The sequence below is a fragment of the Balaenoptera physalus genome (assembly GCF_965194825.1).
Source record: "Balaenoptera physalus genome assembly, chromosome: 2".
Lineage (NCBI taxonomy): Eukaryota > Metazoa > Chordata > Mammalia > Artiodactyla > Balaenopteridae > Balaenoptera > Balaenoptera physalus.
Window position 1 is genome coordinate 115,854,398 of NC_138883.1, and position 27,843 is coordinate 115,882,240.

The following is a 27,843-nucleotide window of genomic DNA, read 5'->3' on the forward strand; positions in this document are numbered from 1 at the left end:
GATATAGCTACTAGCCTTGCTCTCCTTTTTCTGATGGACTAACTGAGCTCTAAATGGGTTACATAACTTGCCCAAAGTTACAGTGAGTGATGGACCTGAGATTTGAACCCTGACGATCTGGTACCAGAGGTTAATCCTTAATCACTCTGGTACAAGTGAGGAACGTATGTATGCTGGGTCGAGGGGTAGTGCTTCCTGAGAAGTCTTTGTAAACCCCCCAAAAATGAGTGAGTGTAGCAACACAAAGTTGGAAGGGAGGTCTTGGGAGTGAACAGCCGAGGTGTTCCTTGACCACATTGATTTCGAAATGTCGGCAGACCAACTATCAAGATCAGGGAGTAACCTGAAGGGGGTGGACTTGAGGGAAACATGGGTTTGAAGGGGGGAAATTGATATGAATAGAGAGAAATAAATTATTGCTTTACTTACTTGTCTTCCACCACTAAGTATAAAAGTGACACCACTCAAATAGTACTTCCCCCCCCCTTTTTTTAAATAAATTTATCTACTTTAACTTTTATTTATTTTTGGCTGTGCTGGGTCTTTGTTGCTGCATGCAGGCTTTCTCTAGTTGCAGCGAGCGGGGCCTACTCTTCGTTGCAGTGCGCGGGCTTCTCATTGCGGTGGCTTCTCTTGTTGTGGAGCACAGGCTCTAGGCACGCGGGCTTCAGTAGTTGTGGCTCCCAGACTCTAGAGTGCAGGCTCAGTAGTTGTGGCGCACGGGCTCTAGAGCGCAGGCTCAGTAGTTGTGGCGCATGGGCTTAGTTGCTCCGCGGCATGTGGGATCTTCCCAGACCAAGGCTCGAACCCGTGTCCCCTGCATTGGCAGGTGGATTCTTAACCACTGTGCCACCAGGGAAGCCCTTTTTCCCCCTTTTAATTCCACTAAATGAACACCTAAAAAGCTGTCTACTTCCCCACCCTCCCCACAAGACAAGTGATAGGATTATGAATACTGTTTGGTAAGGTATTTTAGTTTTCCATGATTTTTTAAAGAAAATAAATATGCAGGGTATTTTAAGAGGAAATCATTTAAATAAATGAAATAAGATTCTTTAGGCATCATATTTAATTGATTCCATTTCATCATTTAAAAAAATATATTTTCTTTGACTTTCGTCTATTCCTATCCAAACACATGGGTGGATAATCTGATCTCAGTTTTCTTAGGCTCCGTGGTCTTGGCAAAGTCATTTTTAATCGTATGTCTGACTTTCTCTAACTTGAAAATACCTAGACTCACAGGACGACTGAACTTCTGTGGAAGGGCCATGAACTTCTCTGCCAAAAGGCCATGAGTAAGGAGATGGCCTCTTAGATAGATCTCAGTCCTTCATCTGTATTCTAAAAGAGTTTATTAACCTGTACATCAGTGTATTTTCTTTTGATTCACCTGGTGGACAAGCAAACCCAGAATCTTTATTTCCTTTCTGTGTGCCTCCTGGAATATATAATTTAACAACTGTGTATCTCTGAGTGGAACCAAAAGGTTTGAGTGGCAGAGTTTATGGATGCCTCTCTTCGAATGCTATTTAGTGAGAGAGCAGGCATTGTGGTGGTAAATCTGAGAGGTAAAAAGAAAGATCTAGTAAGTTCCAAAGCTGGAGATTTCAGAGCCAGCAACTTAGTGAGACTCCTGTCTGTAACCTGGAACAGGGGCAGCCAAACCTTCAAGAAGGCTCCCTTGCACGGCAACCTCACACATGGAAGTACCACCACGTGACGACCACACTTTGTTATCTGACCACGTGATGGGAACAGAGGAGTCAACACTTTGGGGTAAATCGGCTCAGGTTGCTTCGTTTTTGGAGATGAGTATAAAGATGTGATGACTATTCATTTCCTATGACTGCTATAACAAATTACCACACACTTCTTGGCTTAAACCAACAGAAATTTAATCTCTCACAGTTCTGGAGACCAGACATCCAAAATCAAGGTGTCATCAGGGCTACACCCCTTTTAAAGGCTCTAGGGGAGAATTAATCCTCCCCTCTTCCAGCTTCTGGTGATTCTTTGGCTTGTGGCTGCATCACTCCAATCTCTGCCTCTGTTTTCACATGGCCTTCTCCTCTTCTCTCTGCATCTTTCCTCTGTGTGTCTCTTATAGGACACTTGTCATTGTATTTAGGGCCCACCCAGATAATCCAAAATGATTTCATCTTGAGATCCTTAATTGAATTACATCTGCAAAAACCCTTTTTCCAAATAACGTCATATAAGGGAGGAAAAATATCTTTTCCTTCTAAGTTCTTGGCTGGGATCCCTGTAACAAAAGACAGATTAACAAGAGAGAATCATTCACATTTATTTAATATAAGTTTTACATGACACGGCAGCCTTTAATGAAACGAAGACCCAAAGAAACAGTTAAACCTGAGTGTCTGTATACTAGGTTTAGTGACGAATGGAGAGTTGTGGGAAAATGTGATAGGACAGAAACGGGTCTGAGCTGAGAGTAGTAAACTGTGGGAAACTTAGCAGCCCTGTTCATTTAGATTCTTCTTGGCGTCTCTCCATCTTTAAGATAAAGGTGCATCTTTCCTCCAGGTATAGGGAGGGCACCTCTCACATGAGGGTCTTGTGACCTGCCTCAGGGAGGATCAGAGAGTCCTTCCTGCACTTGACATTTCTCAGATCCCTTTAGCCTAAAATATGCCAAGGTGCTATATTTAGGGGTAACATGTCCTGAACTCCATTATCCACAGTCACAGGTTCTGGGGATTAGGACATGGACATGTCTGTTGGGGGAAACACAATTCAACCCATTACACAGACTCTGATGTATTAAGAAGATAGTCTGACAAGGAGAGTAGGATGGTGAGGATGGGTGAGACACTAGCCTCCCCGGCTACTCTGGCCTTAGTCCAGGACTGAGGAAATGAGGAACTGGACGGGGGAGGGGGCGTGGGAGTAAAGCAGAGGAGGTGGAATCAGGAGACATTTGATGAAAGAATTAGCCAGGACTAGATCACTGCATGTGTGGTAAATAAGGGAAAGGGAAAGCTTAATTCGGCACTAAAGCATGTTTCCCAAAAACGTGCACTGTAGAATATACTGGATCTTGGAATGTCAGTAGGTATTATGTGCGGGAAGTGGTTCTATAGACAGACACCTCTGGGAAACACTGGATCAAACAGGGTTGAACCGGCTTCCCTGCAGTGCTTCTCTAAGCCTTTGGTGTGCTTATGTACACTGTGGTTCCCTAAAGGGAGCTTCTGGGGGACAGCCTTTCCCAAACTTACTTGACTGTGGACCTGTTTTACCTAGATTATCTTGAAGAACAAATGATCCACACACCTCTAGAAAGTATTGCTCTTAGGCTCCCCATCCACTGAGACAGGGATGAGGGAGAAAAGAAAATGTGAAGGTTAGGAGGATGGAATGAAGAAAAATTGAGTCAGGTGGTCTGTTGAGGGCCAGGTGTGTTTCCCAAGACCCCTGCCAGCAATAAGAATAGCCACAGAGACTGACAGCAGTTGGCTGAAGCCACTTGAAAGCTTGCACAGCCCTCTTTGACTTGAATCGTCTGTGGGACTATCCTGTGGTTTGGGTTCTTCTTTCTCTGGTACCTTCTTCTCCATAGAAGAAGCTTTCACTTTAAGAGGAGGTGTGGCACATCAGTTTCAACCATTGTGACAACACTGATCCGTTGGATGGCAATGCTCACGCTGCCTGGAGTAGGATGCCTGGAAGAGTGCTGCGAATGATTAGTGATGTCTGCCATGAGCACAGGAGGAGGGTGGGGATGAGATTTGAGCCCCCTTGCTTTATACCCTGAAGAACTGCCTTTCCCACCCTCCCCCGCCCTCCCTCTCCATGCGTGAAAGGGGCCATCCAAGAGTGCAACTGCAGCTCCCACCGCCACAGTAATCCTGGACCCTCCTGTCTTTAGCACTCCCTGCCCCATGTAGAGAAGTATGGTTGGTACCAATGACAGAAATATAGACATCAATTTTGCAATGAATAGTAAAAAAAAAAAAAAAAAAGTGAATGTTTACTGAGCTCATAGTATGCATCAGACACCACATTAAGTGTTTTACATGCAATATCTCATTTCATTCTCATGACAGCCCTAAAGGATAGGTACCATCAATGATCAGACTTTATATATGGGAACACGAGGCACATAGAAATTAAGTTACTTGCCCAAGGACGCATAGCTGGTGTGTCGTACAGCCAGAATTTGACTCCAAGCAGTCTAATGTTAAAACTAACGTTCATAACCACTAGATTTGAATTTAATTGTAGATGTTTTAGAGTTCAAATGTTGGTAAGACTTGCAGATGGAAATATGCAGAAGGCAGTGGAGGATATAGAATTGGATAAAGTCAGGCCTGGGCTCAGAGCCATCCGGGCAGATGGTGGTTGAAAATTGCCCATGGTTACATTTATTCAAACTATGAGGTCAAGAGTTGGTTATAAGATTTACAATGCAGAAGGGACTCCATGCAAAGATTTTATGCATTAAAATGTTTTTAATTTTCCCAAGCAATGAGTTAGAAATAACTGGCTACTGTTATCACAATCCATGGACAGAACGTTCCAACTGGGAGGAAACAGGACCCAGACACAGAAGTCTATATCCTAAATCATGCTGAAAAGTCAGAATCGGTTGGGATTTTTGAGAAGCAGAGAAATCTCACTGGTCCCATAAGTGCAGTAGAAAACCATGGTCCTCAGTGAAAGCCAGTGAGGAGATCTGATAATAGACCACGGCTCTGCCTTGACATCTCACCACAGACTCAGTACCCTCCGCATTCCCTGGAGCCCCTGGGGCACGGGACTGCATCTCATTTGTCTAGAAGCTCCTAACACCAGGCACAATGCAGACACCCAGGAAATAGTCGCTGAGCCGAGGAAATGCGAACCAACCCTGTTCGGCTACATTCTGCTCCTGGACACATTATCCATTATTAAAGTGTTTTCACTGATCCATCACTACGCCATTGCAGATGCCTGAATTTGTCCACATATACTGGGGACAAAGCCGCGATAAATTGCTACCTACTTGCACTGAGTTTCATTTTGTTCTGATTCATTGCCTACTTCAGAGACCTGCTAAAATCACAGTTTATGGACTCTACATCCTGGTGGTTCCCAGAGAGAAATGAACCTAGATTCCAGGGAATGCAGATGTCTTCAAACTTGCAGCGAGCTTCCAGGCTCCCTGCAAAGGTCTCTTAAGCCCCTAAGTATTTCCTCTCTTAAATCACACATCACTGGCACAGGCAGAATATTTGTTAGGAGACAGTCGCTTAAAGGTCTACGGAGTAGACAGAAATGCTGTCGTTCTTGGCAATTTTATTGTATTGTTCTTAGGTTTAATTTAGTGATTCTTTTTTTAAAGTTGTGTTTGGTATTTTCTGTTCCTGAAAGAAACTACTTCTTTAGTGCTGCATTTGAAACATGATGTTGAATCTCTGTTGGCATGTTTATGGGCTGGGTGAAGGACTGTATCTGTGAAAGGGAGCTTAATATTTCACTTGTGCAAATGTCGTGACTTTTATTTGACACATTTCTAATTAGGTGATGTGAATCCCTACAGCCAGTGATATTGGTTACTGCATCGCTGCGGCACCCAGGGTACTGCCAAATTTTGATCTGGATGTGATGGATTTATTTTTGCTTCAACCTCGAATAGATTCTCTTATAGCATCTGGCAGGTGGTGTGTTGAAGTGGACAGGTTACGGGATGTGATGCAGAGTGAGGCAGTTTTCTGTGCCACATCAAGTTAGCACATACGGAAAATGGCCGTTTATTGAAATATGCAAACGCTTCTCGTGAATACAAAAAAGCATGTGGTCAGGGCAGCAAACAGTTTTTCTCGAATGGGGGGGTCGACGAAAGTGAATAAGGTTACACAACTGTGGGAAGTTTTTGGAACTTCCTGAAGCCTTTTTTTTTTTTTTTTTAACCAGTGTTCACCTTTAAAGTCCTTCAAGTGTACAGCCCAAAATTTGAGTATCTGAAATTGTGCTATAGGCACACACAAAAACATTACAGACCACTGATCTATTCCCAGTGACATCAATTAGGCTCTGATACACACACTCACACACACACACATACACACTTCAGTTCACATTTATGATTCTTCTTTTGAATGTTCTTCAAATTTTGCTGCATTTCTTCATGGACATTATTCCGATTTTGTTGATTTCCACCCATGTTTCTGTGTATACTATCGTATTTTGCCTGAGATATCCTAGGTTCAAGCCTAGGAAAATTGTCTTAAGTAAGAATGAAGGCTACCTTGAAATCTCTTGCTCTCAGATATGTACCCAACTTTCCAAAGTGATTATTACTGGAAACCACGAAAGTTGAAAATGGAGCACAGCTAACTTGGAAAATCCCCTCATCCCTCCACCTTTGTCATTGTCAGGGTCAGTGATTAGGGTTCGAGGCAAGTGCTGTCGCCCATGTGTCGTGCGTGTCGTTGTGGTAGACAGGGTTCCTTGATTCTCAGAGTCGTGGCCCTTAAGAACGTCAGGAGTTGCCACAGAGAGCGATTGTCAGGAACTTCCCGTTCCGGGGCCCCCCTAGTGTCACCTAAGAGTGCTTGGCTCTGTGGGAAGCAGTGATATGAAGGGAAGTATTTGGACTCAGCACCCAAACTGGGGTCCACTTCTTACTACTACTGCGACCTTGGCAGAGCTGTCTACTTTTGTGAGCCTCAGGCTTCTCATCTGGAAAGTGGAAATAAAACTCCTTTCTCAAGACAAATACTGTATGTTACCACTTATAAGTGTAATCTAAAAAATAAACCAAACAAATGAACAGAACAGAACAGACACAGCCTGACAGAGAACAAACTAGTGGTTACCAGCGGGGAGAGGGAAGAAGAGAAGGGCAAGATAGGGGTAGGGGATTAAGAGGTACAAACTACTATGTACAAACACTATACAAGGACATATTGTACAGCACGGGGAGTATAGCCAGTATTTTATTATGACTTTAAAGGGAGTATTATCTATAAAAATACTGACTCACTATGTTGTACACCTGAAACTAATATAATATTGTAAATCAACTATACTTCAACAAAAAAAGTCTTCTCCACAAATATTAGTAAAAAGCTTTAGCCATGTGAGTGGGTAACCTTAACTTGCTCTGTCTGCCAGGGACACAATTTGGATTCAACTGCTATTTATAAACTAGTGAGTTTTGTATTGTTGTACCTGATTCATGGCTAAAGTTTTGGAACAAAAACTATAGGGTGTCTGTGTCTGTCTGTATGTTTATGCATGTCTATGGGTATGTTATGTTTTTTACCTCCACAGGGTATTGCCAAAATTATATGTAAAAGAGCTCTACCTAATTGGCTTGGAGAAAAATAAGCTTTAATATCAATAGTATATTTATGTAAGACTCAAACAATTTTCTTTCATCTGCTAAAATGAGAAGATGAAACTTCATCTTGGACTATTGGTCTGTCCTACATGAGATTGTGAAAGGTTTTTCTTTACCTTCTAAGTAATCAGCCAAGAAAGATTCTGTGTTTTATCAAAATGGTTTCCTGTGCCTCACGTCTTCTTTAAGAGGTCTTCGATTATTTAAGAAAACTGAGTCTCCACTATTAAAAGAGCGAAGATTTTCACAACGAAGTAGCTTTCAAAAAATTCCTTTCTCCATCGTTATTAAAAGTAAATAACATCATGTCTGTCAAGTGCCAGCATAGAGTAGGCAATTGATAAATGTTCGTTTCCTCGCCTCCCTGCACCTCATAATTTAAGCAATAACTCCCTCTGCAGCTTCTGTTTCTGAAACTGAAATATCTGAGCATTAACCGGTGGGATGATGACATGCTGCTTCAGTGAATTCCTCAGATTTCCTGGCTGGACTGAGATGAAGCAAAGGCAGGGGGAAATCTAGATATAAAACAGACATTTAGGCCTCATAGATAGCATGAAAGAAGTCTGGGCTATCCAGGGTCACCTTACTACAAATATACATCACACGCTTTTACAACACGGGTAACGGCGATGAACCCTCCCCTTCAGAAGATCCTGACTGCTATGTCAGACCTGTGATTCTTCTCTCTTGGGCCCACAGCCAGGTCATATTTCCTAGCCTTCCTGCAGTTGGATGTGGCCAGTGGAAGGTGAGAATCCTCCACTTTCTCCCCTCCTCGTCTGCCAGGTGGGCGTCGATGTCCAGGGTGACCCTGAACAGCATGTGCTGAAGCAGGCAGAGCCTCGGGCAGCCTGGATCTCTTAAGTGGCCATGAGGAGCAGAGCACCGCCTGCCCTACCATCTGTCCCACCATCTGGACTTTACCCAAATAAGAAATAAACTCTTCATTAAGCCATTAAAACCTCAAGGTTTATCTGTTACAGCAGCTACCACTACCTTAACTAATGAACTTGGTGAAACACGAGGTGAATTTTTCAAACTCTCTCCTTGTGATGGCACTTGACACTTTTCTGAATATGACAGCGCCATTTTATATTTTGTTACTATGGGAAAACAAATTTCATAATTGCTTAAAAACTAACTATGTGGTCTATCTATTCAAAAATATGCTGTGTATATTGATCATAAGAAGTATGGCACAAGGTTCTCTGTCAGCAAGAAGTCCATTTGATTTTTTTTTGCCTAACAGTTTCTGCTGAAAGCCAGGGTTAGTGATTAACTACTTTTATTGTGTTTTAAATTAGATTAAACATTCCTGATGCCAGGTGCTGGGCTGACAAGGGAGAGCTGAGTAGAACAGGAGAAATAGAAGTGATTATTAGAAATTCAGAAATTAGAAAACTAAAAACATTTCTCAGGGATTCTATATACTTGTATGTTTTCTTAAATAAACTATACTGAAAATAATTTTACCTTCCCCAGTCTTCAGCTTCATCAACCATAAAATGAGGGATACTTAATCCATAGGATTTGAGGATTAAATGAGGATCATGTCTACCTCCCCGCCTAATGCCTGGCACAATAAATATTAAATAATGCACACAATAACTGTTGAAACCTCGATCTGTTTCTTAATGATTTGGTTTATTGGATTTTGCTTTGGAATTATGCTTAAGAACATGAGTTACACCCTCAGAGGCTTGTAAACTATCTGGCTGCTTACCTCAACTTCAGTTGGTGCTAAATAGCAGTGGTTTTAGTTACGGTATCTACTTTTACAATTTATATTGGCTTCTTCTTACTACTTTTTACTGGTAGCTACAGCCTTGAAGTGATCTTCGTCAAATCCTTTTATGGGAAGAAGAAAATAAAACACCCCGGTAGAAATTATTACTAAAAAATGAACAAGCTTTATATCCAAGCTGTGGGAAATACCCCAGGCAGAGCCGATTACCAGCCTTCAGAGGGCTGTTTCAACGGCTTGGGGGTCCATTACATTCAATGCCAAGATTGTTGCTGGTTCCAGCAAGTTGAGGTTAACAGAAGTCAGAACTCCCTGCCTAGGTATGGCGTTGCTGCACTTTCAGCTTTTATGTCGGGAGGAAGGAGAGAGGAAAGAGAGGTAAAAGGTAAAATAAGATTGGGGATTGAAGGTGGAAAGCTGGTTGAGGGTAAGAAGTAACTTTGGTTGCTCTTCTGTGTACACATCAAAAGTTTGAGAAACCCAGCTCTTAAAGCACCTGTTCTGATTTACATTCTCACCAGCCTTATGTCGGACTACCCGCTTTTCTGAACTCTTGCCAATAGTGGGTATTACCATTCACAGACACTCTTTTCTGGTGTATCAGGTGAACATGGTATGATGTTATTTGGTTTTGTAATTCTTTGGTGACGACTGATGTTAAATTGCTTTTCATCTTCCATTTTCGTATTGCATTTGTGTATCTTCATTTGTGAATTTACTATTTCATGGTCTTTCCCATTTTTATTGTTATAGTCACCATTTTTTTTCCAAATGAAAATAATTTTGTTTTTCTTACTACATTTATTCCTCTGCTGCTCATTGTAGGAAAAAACAACTAAAATTTAAAAAACAAAAATGCGATTCATCTTTTATGTTTGCCCCAAACAGAATTAAGGATGCCACATTATGGTCTACTTTTTTTTTTTTTTAATACATTTATCTATTTATTTTTAGCTGTGTTGGGTCTTCGTTTCTGTGCGAGGGCTTTCTCTAGTTGTGGCAAGCGGGGGCCGCTCTTCATCGTGGTGCGTGGGCCTCTCACTATCGCGGCCTCTCTTGTTGCGGAGCGCAGGCTCCAGACGCACAGGCTCAGTAGTTGTGGCTCATGGGCCCAGTTGCTCCGCAGCATATGGGATCTTCCCAGACCAGGGCTCGAACCCGTGTCCTCTGCATTGGCAGGCAGACTCTCAACCACCGCGCCACCAGGGAAGCCCTGGTCTACTTTTTAAAAACAGCTTTATTAACAATAATGCACGTATACTAGTCACTCATTTAAAGTATATAATGCCATATTTTTAGTATAGTCAGAGTCGTACAACCATCACCACAATCTAGTTTTTAGAAATTTTCATCACCCCAAAAAGAAATACTACTGGGCTTCCCTGGTGGCGCAGTGGTTAAGAATCTGCCTGCCAATGCAGGGGACACGGGTTCGAGCCCTGGTCTGGGAAGATCCCACATGCCGCGGAGCAACTAAGCCCGTGAGCCACAACTACTGAGCCTGCGCGTCTGAAGCCTGTGCTCCGCAACGGGAGAGGCCGCGACAGTGAGAGGCCCGCGCACCGCGATGAAGAGTGGGCCCCGCTCGCCGAAACTGGAGAAAGCCCTCGCACAGAAACGAAGACCCGACACAGCCAAAAATAAATAAATAAATAAATTTATTAAAAAAAAAAGAAATACTACCCATTTCTTCTCACCCTCCTCAGGCCTAAGAAACTACTAATATACTTTCTGTCTCTATAAATTTGCCTATCCTGAACATTTTATATTAATGGGATCAGTTAATAAGTGGACTTTTGTGACTGGGTTCTTTTACTTAACATAATATTTTCGAGGGCCATCATGTTGTAGCATGTATTAGCACTTCATCTCTTTATTGCCAAATACTATGCTATTGTTTGGGTATTTTTATTCATTCATCAGGTGATAGACATTTGAGTTGTTTCCACACTTTGGCTATTATGAATAATGCTGCTATGAGCATCCGTCCAATGAAAACATTGTGTGGACATATGTTTTCACTTCTCTTAGGTGTATAACTAGGATTGGAATTGCTGGATCATGTGGTAATTCTACATTTAACTTTATAGTGCAGCTGCCAGATTGTTTTCCAAAGCAGCTGCACCATTTTACATTTTACCTCCAGTAGTGTATGAGGGTTTTGATTTCTCCACATCCTCACCAACATTTGTTATTACCTGTATTTCTGATTAGCCGGTAAGAAGTGGTGTCTTATTGTAGTTTTGATTTGCATTTCCCTGATGACTAATGATGTTGACCATCTTTTCATGTGCTTATTGGCCATTTGTATATTTTTTGGGGAAAATGTCTGTTCAAGTCCTTTGCCTACTTTATAATTGGGTTGTTTTTTTGTTGTTGTTATTAAGTTTAGGAGTTTTTTATATATTCTGGATATAAGCCCCTTATCAGATATATTATTTGTAAATATTTTCACCCAACCTGTGGCTTGTGTTTATCGTTAGCAGCATAAAAGTCTTTAATTTCAGTGAAGTCCCATTTATTTCTTCCTTTGTCGCTTGTGTTTTTGGTGTCTTATCTAAGAAACTGTCACCTAACCCAAGGTCACGAAGTTACTCCTATGTTTCTTCTAGGAGTTTTACAGTTTTAGCTCTTACATTTAGATCTATATATTAGTGTCTATGGCTGCTGTAAACTAACAAACAGTAGCTTAAAGTAACACAAATTGATTTTCATACAGTTCTGGAGGTCAGAAGTCTGAAATGGGTCTCACTAGGCTAAAATCAAGGTGTCAGCAGGCTGCATTGCTCGTGGAGGCGCTAGAGAAGAATTCCTATTTTGTTGCCTTTTCCAGCTTCTAGAGACTGTCCACATTCGTTGGCTCATGGCTCCCTTTTATCTTCAAAGCCAGCGATGGCATGTTGAGTTCTTCTCACACCAAATTACAGTCAGCCCTCAGTACCCACTGGTTCTGCATCCGTGAATTCAACCAACTGAAGATAGAAAATATTTGGGAAAAAAAATTCCAGAAAGTTCCAAAAAAGCAAAACTTGAATTTGCCACATGCCAGTAACTATTTACATAGCATTTACATTGTATTAGGTGTTATAAGTAATCTAGAGATGATTTAAAGTATACAGGAGGATGTGCAAATACTATGCCATTTTATATGAGAGACTTGTGCATCCACGGATTTTGGTATCCACGGGGTTCTGGAACCAATCCTCCCAGGATACCGAGGGAAGGACAACTGTACTCTTGATTTCCTCTTCTGCCTCACTTTTCCACATTTAAGGAACTTTATGATTACACTGGGCCCACCTGGATAGTCAAGATACTATTCCTATTTTAAAGTAATCTGATTAGCCACCTTAATTCCATTGGTTATCTTAATTACCCTCTGCCATGTAATGCAACGTGTTCGCAGATTCTGAGGATTAGAACATGAACATCTTTGAGGGACTATTATTCTGCCTGTCATAGACTGTAATCCATCTTGGGTTAATTTTTTTTTTTTTAATAAATTTATTTATTTTTTATTTATTTGTTTTTGGCTGAGTTGGGTCTTCGCCGCTGCGTGCTGGCCCTCTCTAGTTGAGGCGAGTGGGGGCCACTCCCCATTGCGGTGCCCGGACCTCTCATTGCGGTGGCCTCTCCTGCTGCAGAGCACGGGCTCCAGGCGCACGGGCCTCAGTAGTTGCGGCACGTGGGCTCAGTAGTTGTGGCTCTCGGGCTCCAGAACGCAGGCTCAGCAGTTGTGGCGCACGGGCCCAGCTGCTCCACGGCATGTGGGATCCCCCCAGACCAGGGCTCGAACCCACGTCCCCCGCATTGGCAGGCAGACTCCCAACCACTGCACCACCAGGGAAGTCCCTTGGGTTAATTTTTGTGTGTGGTGTGAGGTAGAGGTCCAGCTTCAATCTTCTGCCTGTGGACATCCAGTTATCCCAGCACTATTTGTTGAGAAGACAACAAATAGTTGTCAATATAATATCAAAATGTACCCATATCAATAAATATATGACATAGTCACTTTAAATGATTGGATGGGATTTCACTTTTTGGATATACCATACTTTATTTAGCAACTTCACTATTGGACATTGCTTTTAGCCTTTCCCTATTAAAATAGACATTATCTGATTTATGGGTTTTTAAAAATATGTTATGGACACAAACCCTTTTCCTTTATAGATGTTGTAAATTACCTTTGAAATTGGTCACTTCTTTTCACCGTCCTGGTTTAAGCTCTTATCCCTTTCAGCTGGACTCCAGCCAGAATCTTCTCACTGGTCTCCCAGCCTCCACTGTTGCCTCCCTTCAGCCCTGTCTCTATAAACAGAGTAGCCTTTGCAAAATGCAATTCTAGTCATGTAACTGCTGCCTCTGCTTTTAAAACAGATTCTCATTAGGAAAAGGATGGAACGCTTTATCGTGGCTCCTCCCTTTGTCTTCAGCCTAATCTGATGCTGTGCTCCCACTCGCCCACTCTCTCTGCATCCACACCTGCTTCCTCTCAGGTCCTTGTGAAAGCCATTGTTGCTCCTGTCACAAGCCAATCTCCCTAATGAGGACAAGCCTCTTATATCACCACATATCTTTTCTTTGCAGCCCTTTTCACGTTGCGATTTTTACTTTACTTATTGGGTTTCATTAATGTTGGCCTCCTGCACCAGACAGCAAGCTCCACAAAGATAGGAATTGAGTCTGCTTTTGCTGATCCCTGTCTCTCCAAGTCCCAGCACATGATAAGTATTGATATTTTAAGTTATTTACTAGTGAAATACATTTTCTACTGGGTATTTGACTTTAAAATATGTTAATGGTATGTAAATTTTTGATTTACAAAAATCTTAAAAGTACATATAAATCTTTCTTCTGTGATTTCTGCCTTTGTTAGAACTATGCTTAAAAGTCCTCCTCCACTCCAAGCATACAGAAATATTGACCTTTTTTTTTTTTTTTACTGCTTTCACACTTCTATTGTTTGCCTTAAAATCTTCAATCTACCTGCAGTTTATTTTTAGCATATGGTATAATTTAGGGAAATAACTTTATTTACTTCCCAAATAGCCATTTTCCTAACACTTTTCCATCCTTTCCTTGCAGATCTGTAGTGATTCATTGCTTGCACCCTAAATCCTTTTCCATGTTTAGTTATGTAAATAACGTCTATTCTTACACTGGTAGTATTTGCTACTGTTTTCATTATTATAGCTTTAGGCTATGTTTTAGTATCTGACAGTCACATTTTCTAAGAAAATATGTTTTTAATAAAATAATACTTTCAAGTTATACAATTTGAATTCGGGTTACTAGACAGAGAACTGTTGGGTAGAGCAACACAAATCCTTGAGCCCCACCCCCAGAGTTTCTGAGTCAGTAGGTCTGGAGTGGGGCCCAAGTATTTACATCTCTAGCAAGTTTCCTGATGATGGTGACGCTGCTGGACCAGGGACCACAATTTGAGAATCTCTGCCTTAGGGTAAATAATTGAAATAAAGAATGTGGTCAACATGAGAATGGTCCTGATGTCTGCATTCATTCCCTGGTGTCCTCTCAGACTTAGGATGAGCCTCCCCCCTGTACTTTGTGTGAGCATCTCCCTGACGGTGTCTCTGGCCCTGCTCCTGGCTCAAATTCAAAGGTGAGCCAAGAAGCATAGCCCTCCTTTCAGTGACCCTGCAAGGTGCTCAGCCGAATAGCACAGGTGCCCTACTGGTTACAAGAGTCAGGCTTTGGCCCCTCATAAGCAGAAACTAGAGAAAAGGAAGGACCTGTGACTCCCTTTGCTGGAGCTTCTCATGATTTTCCATATGTTTAAGGGGAATAGAGCTGAGAACTCCCCTTTGCTTTCCGCATTCCCACTTCCTTGGCTATTTAATGGCTCCATGGTCCACACAAAGGGAGAGTTAATTACTAACACCTGCTCCCGGACCAATAGCCAACTTCTTGACAAAGATTTTTTTCCACCTATTCCATACAATGTAAGCATATTTAAGGAAATAAAATTAGTTTGACCTGTTTAGCCATATAGTATATATCTCTGTGGAGAAAGTGGCATCTTACTTCTTCCTTCATAAAGGGATGGACATTCTTTGCAGGAAATAAAATGGCTTTAAAGGTGCTATTTGCATTTGTTTTCCCTTTTTTTTGTTACTCATATTTCTCCCAGTCACCTATATTTTCTCTATCTAGGTCACACAAAAGTTAGGTTGGAAATTGTCTGCATTTCCTGGAGGAATTCAGTTTCTGGAAATTTCTCCTTTTCATTTTTCACTTCGTAGTATCTAAAATGTGCCATTAGAATACCTCTTCTCCCATCACAAGCAGATGAGAGTTTACTATAGGACACTTTCTTGCATTCATTCCCTAATTCAGTGCACACTGAATGAGGCAATGTGTGAAGCCATGGGAACACAGAAAGATACATCTCCTGTCATCAAGGCCTCACTCTCTACTGATGAAGGCAGATACATTAGCTAACAATTACAATAAATATTGCACTGGAGGAAATCAGAGGATGCCTGGGGACAAAGGCCAGGGGCACTGCCCTCGGCTTGGTGGGGAGCCCGTCAAGGCATAACTCCCAGGAAAGGTGACATTTAAGTGAATCATTGATGGAGGGGGTTTGTGTATGTATTTACTTATTTCTATTATTAACTGTTATTATTACCTCATTTTTATTTACTTTTGGAATAGCAATACACTCACATGCTTGACAATTCAGTTAGTATGAAAGGGATATAGAAGTGCTGCCCCATAGAAATACGTGATTTAAAATTTTTCTAGTAGCTGCATTTTAAAAAGTAAAACAAGTTGTGTAATACCATACTTTATTTAAACCAACATGTATAAAATTATCATTCCAACATCTAATCAGCAAAAAAACATATTAGTGAGATATTTTACATTCTTTTTTCATACCAGGTCTTCCCACTGGACAAAGTATATTTTACATCTATAACACATCACAATTTGGAAAAGCCACATTTCAAGGGCTCAATAACCACACGTGACTAAGTGGCTACATAGTCATAAGTTTCAACCCCATTTCTGCCCTGAAGCTACTGAGTTCCCCTCCCTAGAAGCAGGCACTGTTGGTAACCTCAGGTGTGTTCTTCTGCAGAGAGTTATTATGTATACCAGCAATTATAAACACATATTCACAAATAATAGGATAATAATTACACTGTGGTGCATCCTACATTTTTTCACTGAATAAATCTTGAAGATGCTTCATTATATGGGAAGCAAGCTCAATCTTTACTGCTGCCGAGTATCCTATTTTATGGATGTCACAAATTATTCATTTCGTCCTTATCGATGGGCATGTAGGTGGTTTCCAGTATTTGGTGCTTATTTGAGCTGGATTTTCAAAGAGGCAGAGGGCAACAGGTGCTAACCCACTGAGGATGAGGGAATGATATTCTAGAGAAAGAGACTAGCATGAAGGAAGGCATGGGGCACAAGGACACATGGCATTTAGGGATAATTTCTTGTGGCTCAAGATATCTGGACAGTGGAGTGTGTGTGAACAGAAAAGAGGATAAGGAGGCTGGAAGGACAGGAAGAGACCAGATTATAAACAGCCTCGCCAGTGTCATATTAAGGAGTTTGGACTTCATCCATAATGGAGAGTAATCAAAAGGTTTTCAGAAGCAGGGAAGAATTAATAGATGATTGAATTAATAAATAAATGGGGCAGGAGGGACAAATCTTCCATACGGATGAATTCTGATTAATAGATGTGGATGAGAAACAGAAAATAGCCATTTAGAGGACTACAGTAATAATTGCTGCAGGCAAGGTCTACCTATGAATATTCAAATTAGTGGATGAAACTTTGAGAAACAGAATATTTGCATAGCCTCAAAGTATCTCCCCCAAAATATGTATTAATTATTGTGATGGTTTTAACATATGTCCAAATATTCTTTGATACTCCCTCTCCAGGAAGTGGAGCTTAATTCCACTGGACTTGCTCACTCACTTCTAATGAATAAGGTATGGAAAAGGAAAAACAGTAACTTTACAGTGGACAAACCTGGCAGACACCACCTCAACCAAGTGATCAAGGTCAACATCACCAGGAATGTTGATATAGGGTGCCCCTGACAAATATGATGAGAAGGGCACTTCACCTCTGTGGTATATTTCCTCAAAACCCATAACCAGGTCTAATTATGAGAAAGCATCAGATAAACCCAAATTGAGGGACATTGTACAAAAAAGCTAATCAGTATTCTTCAAAAGTGTCAAGGTCATAAAAAACAAAGACTGAGAAACTGTCACACACCAGAAAAGACCAAAGAGATGTGGAATCCTGGGATGGGGTACTGGAACAGTAAAAGGACATTGGGGGGAAAACTGGGGAAATATGACTGAAGTCTTTATTTTAGTTAATATCATTGTACCAATGTTAATGTCTTAGTTTTCGTAAAGGTACCATAGCTATTTAAGATGTTAACATTAGAAGGAGCTGGGTGAAGATATACCATGGTACTCTGTGCTATCTTTGCAAACGTTCTGTAAATATAAAATTATTTCAAAATAAAAGTTTAAAAAAAAGAATCAGGACAGTGACATGATTAGATTCACATTTTAGAAGAATCCCAGTGGTTGCAGTGAGGAAGAAGTTTGGAAGGGGAAAGACCAGAGTAGGGAGGTTACAAGGTCTTGCTACAAAAAGTCAGGAAGGGATAGTGGAGGCCCAAATGGGGGCAGAGGCAGCAGGAATCTGAGGCAATGGACAGACTGGAGAAGGAAACTGAATCAGATCTGGTGATGGTTTGATAAGGAAGTACGAGAACTCAAGATAACACCCGGTTTTCAACCATTAGATGGGCAATGACGTCATTCACTGAGATGGAGAAAACAGCAAGAACAGGTTTCAGGGAAACATTAGTTCAGTTTTAGACCCGTTGAGTTTGGAGTACCTTTAATATATCCAAGTGTCCATCAACAGATGAATGGATAAATAACATGTGGTATGTCCAGCGGTCCCCAATCTTTTCGGCACCAGGGACCGGTTTCGTGGAAGACAGTTTTTCCTTGGTGGGGGGGGGCAGGGGCGGATTGTTCAGGCGGTAATGCGATGGGGAGCGATGGGAAGCGATGGGAAGCGGCAGATGAAGCTTCGCTCGCTAGCCCGCCGCTCATCTCCTGCTGTGCGGCCCGGTTCCTAACAGGCCACGGACCACAACTGGTCCGCGGCCTGGGGGTTGGGGACCCCTGATCTATACAGTGGAATATTATTCAACCTTAAAAAGGAATGAAGTTCTGACGCATCCTACAACACGGATGAAACTTGAAAATATTATGCTAAGTAAAATAAGTCAGATACGAAAGGACAAATATATGATTCCATTTAGTTGAGCAACCGAGAGCAGGCCAATTCACAAAGACAGAAAGGTGAATAAAAGGTTACCAGGAGTCGGGAGGAGGGAGAATTGAGGAGTTATTATTTAATGAATACAGAGTTTCTGTTTGGGATGATGAAAAAGTTCTGGAAATGGATAGTGGTGATGGTGGTACAACATTGTGAATATACTAAAATGCCTCTGAATTATACACTTAAGAATGGTTAAAGTGGTAAAATTTTATGCTGTGTATATTTTACCACAATATTAAAAAAAAAAAAAAAGAAGGCCATAGTTAATGCTGCAAAGAAGCCAAATAAGATAAGCTCTGAAAAATTATCCTTTGCAGTCTGTGCCATGGAGGCCATTGGTGATATTTCCAGAGCCCTTGCAGTGGAGAAAAGGTGTTAAAAATCAGATTGCAGTGGGTTGAAGGATGATTGGGAAGCGTGTGGGCCAGGCATTGGCAAGCTCTGGCCAAATCTGGCCCGCTACCTGTTTCTGTAAATAAAGTTGTATCCGACCGCAGCCCACCCCTTCCTGTATGTATTGCCTTCGGTTGCTCTTGTGCTACCCCAGCAGAGCTGAGTAGCTGCCACAGAAAGCATGTGATCTGCAAAGCTGCAAATATTTATTATCTGGCCCTTTACAGAAAGTTCCCCAACCCCCAGACTAGACAAGACCCCTGGTCTTTCAAGAAGTTTGGTTTTCTTAGACAATTCCTGTGTTTCTGGTGAGGTTATTGAGTAGATGACAGCGCCCCTTCAGTCACCTAGCATAACAGACCCCATGCTAAGCAATAATAATAATGAATAAGAAGGAGAAAGAAGAGGAGGAAGGGGAAGAGAAGACGTTCATTCCTTCCTTTCTCTAACGAGGTATTATCTTCACCATTACCTTCTGTCTCTTACAGCCCTGGAAAAAGGGATTGAAAGTCCCTTCACCCAACCGCCAAAAAAACTCCCCACTAGTAAATTGTCACATGACTGGTGATAATAAACCTTCTGAAATGGCTACAAACTGCAGTTTGGTTTAAAGTTTCATCATTAATGCAAGAAAGTGCCCACAACCTGAGGCTTTTCAAGTGTTTATTAATTTACTTTCTGGGACTGAGTGCCAATACTTATTCAGATCAAAGAGAAAACCGATGTCTTTAGCACTTACTGTGTATCAGGAACTGTGCCAAGTTTTGTGCCTAGGTGACCTCACCGATAATCATCAAAACCCAGCAGATGGCCTTTCCCCATTTGACCGGTGGAACGGCTTTAGCAAGACCTGCTCCCCAGCCTGCTCCTGTACTCCCTCTGTCCATAAGCCCCACTTTGATGGTCCATGTGATTCTGCCCAGAGGTACGGCTCTAAAACCATCCTGCTTTCATGCACACTGCCAGTGTCATCTAATACCTGGGTTTCACTTGTTCCCACCTTACCATTTATTTTTACATCATCTGCAATAATTCCTCAAGCTCTTGGTTAGACACAGAGACCCAGTGAGGCAACAGGAGGGGGTTATAGTGGCTTCCTCAGTTCCCATCTATTCATGTCCAGGTGATTGGCACATAAATGCATAGCAGTCAAACGCATAGTGTGACTTCTTTCCTCTTCAAGGCTGCCCTTGATAGCACAGCCTTTGACTGCCTAGATTTCTGCAGCCATCAAATCAGAACTTAAAGGGAACTCAGAGGTCATCGACCCAACCCTTGACTGTACCACTGAGAAAACCAACCGAGGAGCAGAGAGGGTTGGCAACTTATCCAGGCACACACAGCTTGTCAATAGCAGATCCTGGACCAGGAAGGCCCCAGTTGTTCCAGCTCCCAGCCTAGGGCTTATCCTGCTGCAGTTCACTGCCTCCTGCCTGCCTCAGTTGATGAAGCAGGGGCCGTCTGCCTGCCTGTGGAGTGCTTACCTTGGAGCCCTTTTCATGAATGAGACCAGATGCAGAACTCCACATTGATCATTTCTGTCCCTCCCCTTTCTGCTTTCGGTTAAAGGCAGCCCCCCAGCTCCCAGCTGGCTCCTGTCCCCTCCCCCAGCCGGGAGAAGTTATTACATGAAGAGATCAGCTTACCAGTTTTCTTCCGAGCAGAGGCTGAGCTCGGAGCTCCGGGTAGTACAGTGAGGGAGAGCCGAGGGAAGCAGCGCGGTGCCTAGCGGAACTCCGGGGCTGGAATCCCGAGACACAAGTGCATCTGCTAGCTGTTAGCACTTGGCAGACGGACTTCTCCTCTAGGGTAGTTCTAACGTTGGGTAATAATGTTTGTCAGCTACCTGATATTAACATTGCTCCACGTTCAAACAGCAGTGTTAGCAAGACCTGGGGGAGAGGTAAGCCAAATAAAATATCTTGTCAGAAGTTGTATTTTCGTCAGCATTATATTTCCTCTTCTATCTACCAAGAGGGATCAGGGAAGGGGTTTTTATGGTGTGTAAAGAGTCATGCTTGATTTTGCTTTTTTAGGCTTGCCTTGTCTTTTCATACAGGAAGACTTCTTTTCTTCTTGAAAAATCCTGTAATTTCTAAAATCTTCTTCTGGTACAGCTGCCACACCAGGGCATTGGCATGGTCTTGGTGACAGATGCCTGGAGCATGTACATTTCTAGTTCTGCTGTTGCAAAAAAAAAAAAAAATGTACATGTCAGCTTCCAATAGAGACTATTACCTGTTGCGAATTTTTCTCCAGTATTGCATATGCATGCTAGAGGGTGCATACTAGAGGAATTGCTTTTCTTTGCTGCTTTTGCATTACACTTTCCTCCTTTTTTGCTTTGATGTGCTTGGAAAAAATCTGTGTTTAACTTTGTATCATAGGTTTGAAGAAGGGAAGTGATACATAACAGGGCTCAGAGTGTCCCAGATCTACTGATCTACCATGGAAGGGAGGGATGTTTAAGACCCATGAGGATGACTTATTCTTATTGGTTTAGCTCATATGTTTGCTGGATACATTTTTGAACCTCATAAATGCCTGTAGGAGCCAGTTTTTGACACAGTGATTGGAAGGGATGATCATATGGGCTGGAGAGGGAAGCACTTAGGTGTATCCACCCTCACCTGCAAACAAGCCTGCAACAAATTTACCTCGTCCACTGCTTTTACTCCTTATTCTGATGAAAAGTCTTGGAGACTGATGGCTGAGTAATGAAAGGACAGCCTTTTTCCTGAATCCATCTTCCTCTTTGAAAAGCCAAGTGAAAAGTGTATCTCCTAGAAAGGCCACTGGGCCACTTCACAGCTCTGCCTTTTGTTAGCATTGTGGGGACGGAGCAGGCTCTGAAAGCCTCCTGTAATGACTTTCCCTTTTCTAAGAGGAGTGGAAGTGAGCTGCTCCCAAATCCAGGCTGCAAGGCAAGCTATGGTTGCAGCAGGCTGTTTACTCTGTTCAAAGCAGACATGGTACAGAGGCGTGCAGCAATGGGTCGTTTGTTCTAGGCTTTTAGCCTATTAGTTACCCGTGTCTTCTGCTCTGCAGTTATTTTCTGGGCCTGTTGGGTGGGGGGAAGGTGGGGTCTTGAATGGGAGCTGGAGGAGCTGAATGGGTTAGTGATGCGGAGGCAGAAAGCAGACCATTACCCTCTAGTTGCAGTTGAAGTTCGCAACTTCCCTGTTGATTTTTTAGTGGAGTAAATGACAAATGGGCCGGCCTGACTCAGCCTGGAGCACTTAAGCATGTGAGAGGAGAGCTCATATGGAAAATATTTCTATCACCGCTGCATACGCATATGGTCTGGGGAGACCCCCATACAGAGCAAATCACAGCGCTCCAGCAGCCCCTCAGCGGCGTGCCAATTATTCTTATTAACAGCGGGGCCAAGGGCAGGCTCCAGTTACCTGCACACAGCTGGCTCCCGGCGAAGGCCACTCTGCAATGCGTGTGCTTCAAGCCTTGTGTCACATGCGGAGAGGCCAGTGGCTCTGTTTCACTTTACAGTCAGCACAGCAGATGAAAAATTCAAGGGGATTACACGGGCTCATCCAAATCTTGACTGTTCAGACGGCACTTAGCACTCAGGAGAGGAAGGCAGAACTTCTGTCTTTTGAGTTAAAGTGTGTGTGTGTGTGTGTGTGTGTGTGTGTGTGTGCTTAATACTCAGAAAAGCCAATCAGAGGTGATGAATGCCTGCTGTCTCTTCCTTTGTTCTACCCTGCTATGCTAAATAAAGACCCTCCTGTGCCTTTTCCCCTTTTCTTTCTAGTTTACCTTCCTTCCGTGTGTGTGTGTGTGTGTGTGCGCGCGCACGTGTGTGTGTATGTGTGTGCCGCTGCAAAGCCTTGGCTCCATAACTACTGTGCTCCTAGAAAACTGTACAATTAAGATTCCTTTCCCCTTGTTGGAAATGAAACGATGAGGAAGAACATGAGTATGAACTGCTCCCCCTCCCTCCTTAAAAAGAATGTCGTTTGTATGGAGCTTCGGAAAATGTAGCATTTCTTTATAAGAGCCTCTTTTTTTATAACCATGTTACTTACAAAACGCACCCGTAAACATGTGGTTTCATCCCCAAGTCACCCAGATTTTCATTTTCTCGGCCAGCCGGTTTTCTTGCAGGTTTTAATTACCTTCCCTTTAGATGTTTATAAAAACACATGAGGAAAAAGAAGGAAGGGGAAGAGAGTGTCATACACCTCGTGGTGTTTGGCTGGCTGTGTTCTCAGTGTGGATGGACGCCAAGCAGCAAGCTCTGAGCAGGAGCTCACAGACTCAGTTTTCTAGGGTGTGAGGTCCTTCCAGATAACCAGGGGCTGGCAGGTGGTGGGAAGAGGGAGTGAGATTCAAAGCAAGTCTTCTTTAGCGTCCTGTTGCTGGCACTGTTGCGTTGGTGACTGTCAACCAAGGACAGAACAACCCAGTATGGGGTCGGTGCATGGGTTGGAGAACAAACACAGAGAAGGACTGTTCCCTCTTTCATTTTCTGGTTGCAGGAGCATTAAACTAAGAAGACTGAGGCCCCTAGAATGCTTTTGCCTTTGTCACAATAGGACAGCATTGGTGTTCACTTGTACAGACCGTGTGCCTCCCTTGAAAGAATGTAAAGGACCGTGAATTAGGCTGGACCTTGGGTGCATTTTTCAGTGTGGGAAGCGGGCCAGGATCCAGTTTCTTTGCAGGATGCAAGAGAATGGTGTGTGGGGATGTGTGTGTACATTTCCTGAACTTGGACTTACCTTCTCAGATAAGACCAATGTGATACAGTTATATGTGCAGAGGGGGTGGGAGAGGCAACTGGAAACCTGTATAGTTCGTACATCGTGGTGAGACAGATTCCTAGAAGTGAGCCAAGAAGACGTTTATTTTAATTTTGATGAAGCAATTTGGCAAAACGTATCAAAATTAAAAATAAATATCTCAGCTGCTAACAGGTACGGGCTATCTTTTGTGGTGATGAAAATGTTTCGGAGTTAGTGGTAATGGTTGCACAATCTTGTGATTGTACTGAGTCGTACCTTTTAAAAGAGCAAATTTTATGGCATGTGAATAATATCTCAACTTATTTAATTAAAAATAAATAATAAGTATCTCTTTGATGCAGCTTTTCCATTTCTAATACTTTATCAAATAGATCTACTCTGAATGTGCAAAATGCCCTCTAAACCATTTGCCACTATGTAGCTGTTACAACAACCTAAATGTCCCTCAGTAGGGGACAAATGCACCCAAAGTCCAGCCGGACTCACAGTCCTTTACATTCTTTCAAGGGATGCACGCAGCCTGTGCAAGTGGACACCAGTGCTGTCCTATTGTGACAAGGGCAAGGGCATTCTAGGGACCTAGAGTGGACCTAGCATTAAACCTCTTAGTTTAATGTTCCTGCAGCCAGAAAATGAGAGAAGGAATAGTCCTTCTCTGTTTGTTTTCAAACCCGTGCACCGACCCCATACTGGGTTGTTCTGTCCTTGGTTGACAGTCATCACCAAGGTGTTCAGAAAGAATGGGGTAGCTCTACACGCACTGATACGAAATGACCACCAGGATATGTTGCTAGGTAAGAAAAGAACAACGTGTATAAAATGCTACCCTTTTTGTAAAATGTGTTAACATATTTGTCCATCCTCTCTCTGGAAGGATACGTGAGAAAATGAGGGAAAAAATTGAGTGGCTGGGGAAGGAGAGCCGGTGAGACTTATGGTTTACTATATACCTTTGGTACCTTTTGAATTGTGTGCAGTGAGCATGTCTTATCAGTTAAAAAATAACAAAATGCATGATGTAATAATAAATCACTTAGTAATAAAATATGTGATATAATAGATAACATCCTCAACAATTGCTCATAGCAGGTGCCAAGGTGAATTGTACACGAGTTAATAGGCATAACACAAGTTCAGCTCAATGAAGTGATTCCTTAAGGGCTAAAATGATGTTCTTTAGGTGGCTCATTCATTCATTCAACACCTACTTAAAACCCCTCTGTTTTCTCATTTTGCAATGAGGATAACAACAGTAGCTATTTTAAAGGTGGTTGGAAGGATTACCATCAACCAACAGACTCACAGATACGGAGGACAGCCTAGTGGTTACCAGTGGGGAGAAAGAACGGAGAGGGGCAAGATACAGGCATAGGATTAAGAGGTACAAACTACTATGCCTAAAATAAATAAGCTATAGGGATATATTGTAGAGCACAGGGAATATAGCCAATAACTATACATGGGGTATAACCTTAAAAAATTGTGAATTACTGTGTTGTACACCTGAAATTTATATAATATTGTAAATCAACTATACCTCAATTAAAAAAAAAAAGATTTTAAAAATGTGATCATATGTGTAGAGCTCTTAGCTTGGTGTGTCAGGCACAGAGTAAACAGCACTTAGTGGCTATTACTACAATTACTATTGCAAATGCTACCAGAGTGTGCCACCTCAGTGCTGAAAAAAGGAAGGTAAAAAAGTAAGGTCTTTGTCTTTGATGAGCTTATACTTTAAAAGGGGCACAGGGTGCAAACAATTAATGATTATGCAATAAGAAGCTCTCTTTAATTGCAAGAGCAGAGGCAAAGAAGCAGTGAAATCTGCCCAAGAAAGTGAAGAAAGATTCCACAGACAATGTCAATTTGAAAAACTCAAAAGTGTTTTGCGTTGGGGCTCTTCAAGACAACCCCCAGGTTCAGTGATTCACAGTGATTCTATAAATCAGCATATAGTTGCACTTACAGCTATAAATTATCACAGTGACAGGATACAAGAAAACCAACAAAGAAGAAGGTGCGTAGGGTGAAGCTGGGGGGAAACCAGACGAAAGTTCCAATGAAGTGGAGTCACACAGGGCCCGCTTCATACCCCCCAGCAATGTGTTGTGATAACACGTGTGAAATATTGCCCACCAGGGAAGCTTGTAGACCCTCAGCACTTCAGGTTTTTGTTGGGGGGCTGGCCACGCAGGCACTCTCTGCCTGCCATGTACCAACATTACAGACTCCCAAAGGGAAACAGCTATTCAGCATAAACCGAATTGTTCATGCAGTACATGCAAGTGAGCCACTCTTACCAGTTCTGGGAATGGCGGGCACCCGCCCAAAATGCAAGTTCCCAGACACCAGCCAGTGGCCAACCTCGTAAGCAGGTGTTTTTTTTGGCTGCGTTGGGTCTCCGTTGCTGCGCGCGGGCTTTCTCTAGTTGCGGCGAGCGGGGGCTGCTCTTCGTTGCGGTGCGCGGGCTTCTCCTTGCGGTGGTTTCTCTTGTTGCAGAGCACGGGCTCTAGGCGCGCGGGCTTCAGCAGTTGTGGCACCTGGGCTCAGTAGTTGTGGCTCGTGGGCTCTAGAGCGCAGGCTCAGTAGTTGTGGCGCACGGGCTTAGTTTCTCCGCGGCATGTGGGATCTTCCCGGACCAGGGCTCGAGCCCATGTCCCCTGCATTGGCAGGCAGATTCTTAACCACTGCGCCACGAGGAAAGCCCCATAAGCAGGTATTTTTAAAGGACAGTAGTCAGGTCTGCTATGTTAACTCCTCTGCACAGATGGGTAGGCAACTTAAGGGGAAAAATAGGGCAGGAGGATGTTCCAGGCAGAGGGAAAAGATATGTAGAGACCCAGAAATAAGAAAGAACATGGCATACTCCGGAAGCAGTTCAGACTACACAATCATACTGTGAGGGATGTATCAGGAGAAGGTTTGTCAGTCACCTGGATCCCGAGGGTTGGAGTTTTTTTCTGTGCCTTTGGAAGTTCCAGAAATTCTGTATCTACAGTCTTAAGATTATATTTTTATGACATCATTTAGATTACCATTGTGGAACATTTTCTTGGTCATAGATTATTGAAATTATTTCCTAAGGGTTAAAGTAAGTGAAATAGTGAAGGTAGGGTTGTTTTGTAAGTGGTGACAGACTTTATAAGTAGCTAGCCATCATTATTAGTCCGTAGAGTGTTACTTGTGGCAAATAGGAATGAAGGATCAATGTAATGCCCTGAGTGACTGATTCTTTGTGCACAATTCTCAGTGGCTCCACCTTTCTTTCGCCTTCTTAGGAATACAATTTTCAAAACCAACTATGTGGAACTACCTTGATAATATAAGACCTGAGTTTGAGCCTTGGGTCTACCATGTTTAGCCATATGACTTTTGACATTTTTAATTGTTTTTTTTCTTTAATTATGAAAGCTGTTGTTATTGTAAAACAAGTTCAAGCAATAAAGACATGCAAGGAATAAAAAATTAAAGGTTCCTCTTTACCCTCACTTCCTACCCTATCCCTCTTCCCTCCCTGGATGAAACCATCAGTAACAATTTGGCATTTGTCCTTCTAGAACCGTTCCTACACATTTACAAGCGTAAGGGTGTGTGCATATGTGGATGTGTGTGTCTATGAGTATATGTGTGTATATGCCTTAGACTTGCAAATAATGACAGTTTTGCTTCTTTTCTGATACCTGGTGCCTCTTGTTTCTACCTCTTATCTAATGCAATTGCTAGGGTTCCCAGGATACAATGTTGAATTAGCGCAATGAAAATGAACATTCTTGTCTTCTTCTAGACTTAAATGGGAAAGCTTCTAATATTTCATGACTAAGTGTGATGCCTGCCAATTGTTTTAGGTAGATAAATTTTATCTAGTTACAATTTCCCTTCTATGTTTTTGTTGAAAATGGTTGTTGAATTTTATCAAACCCTGTTTACCTTCATGAAATGCTGATATGGAATTCTCCTTTAATCTACTTAGATAAGGAATTATATTAATAGATTTCTTAACGTTGGGTTCTCTTTGCATTCCTGGAACTTAACTTTCTTAATCATAGTGATTTATTCATTAAATTTGCTGATGGATTTGATTTGTGAATATTTTATTTTGAAATTTGTCTTTTTTTATAAAAATGAGTACTATTGGTTCATGGCTCTCTTTTATTGGGCTAGGCTGGGGTTTTGCTAGTTTTGTAAAGTAAATTCAAATGTTTCTCATACT

General features: G+C 42.2%; 1 protein-coding gene and 2 long non-coding RNA genes across 3 annotated transcripts in view; 1 reads left to right on the forward strand and 2 right to left on the reverse strand.

The window, feature by feature from the left end:
- THSD4 (thrombospondin type 1 domain containing 4) overlaps positions 1-27,843 on the forward strand; it is a 576,458-nt gene that overhangs the window by 363,756 nt on the left and 184,859 nt on the right. The window lies entirely within an intron of this gene.
- LOC309651620 overlaps positions 1-27,843 on the reverse strand; it is a 455,214-nt gene that overhangs the window by 276,855 nt on the left and 150,516 nt on the right. The window lies entirely within an intron of this gene.
- LOC309651623 lies at positions 1,882-26,129 on the reverse strand. Its single transcript, XR_014258262.1, has 2 exons — positions 20,514-26,129; positions 1,882-2,266 (listed from the first exon to the last, which is right to left on the reverse strand). It is a non-coding gene; the product is annotated as an uncharacterized lncRNA (long non-coding RNA).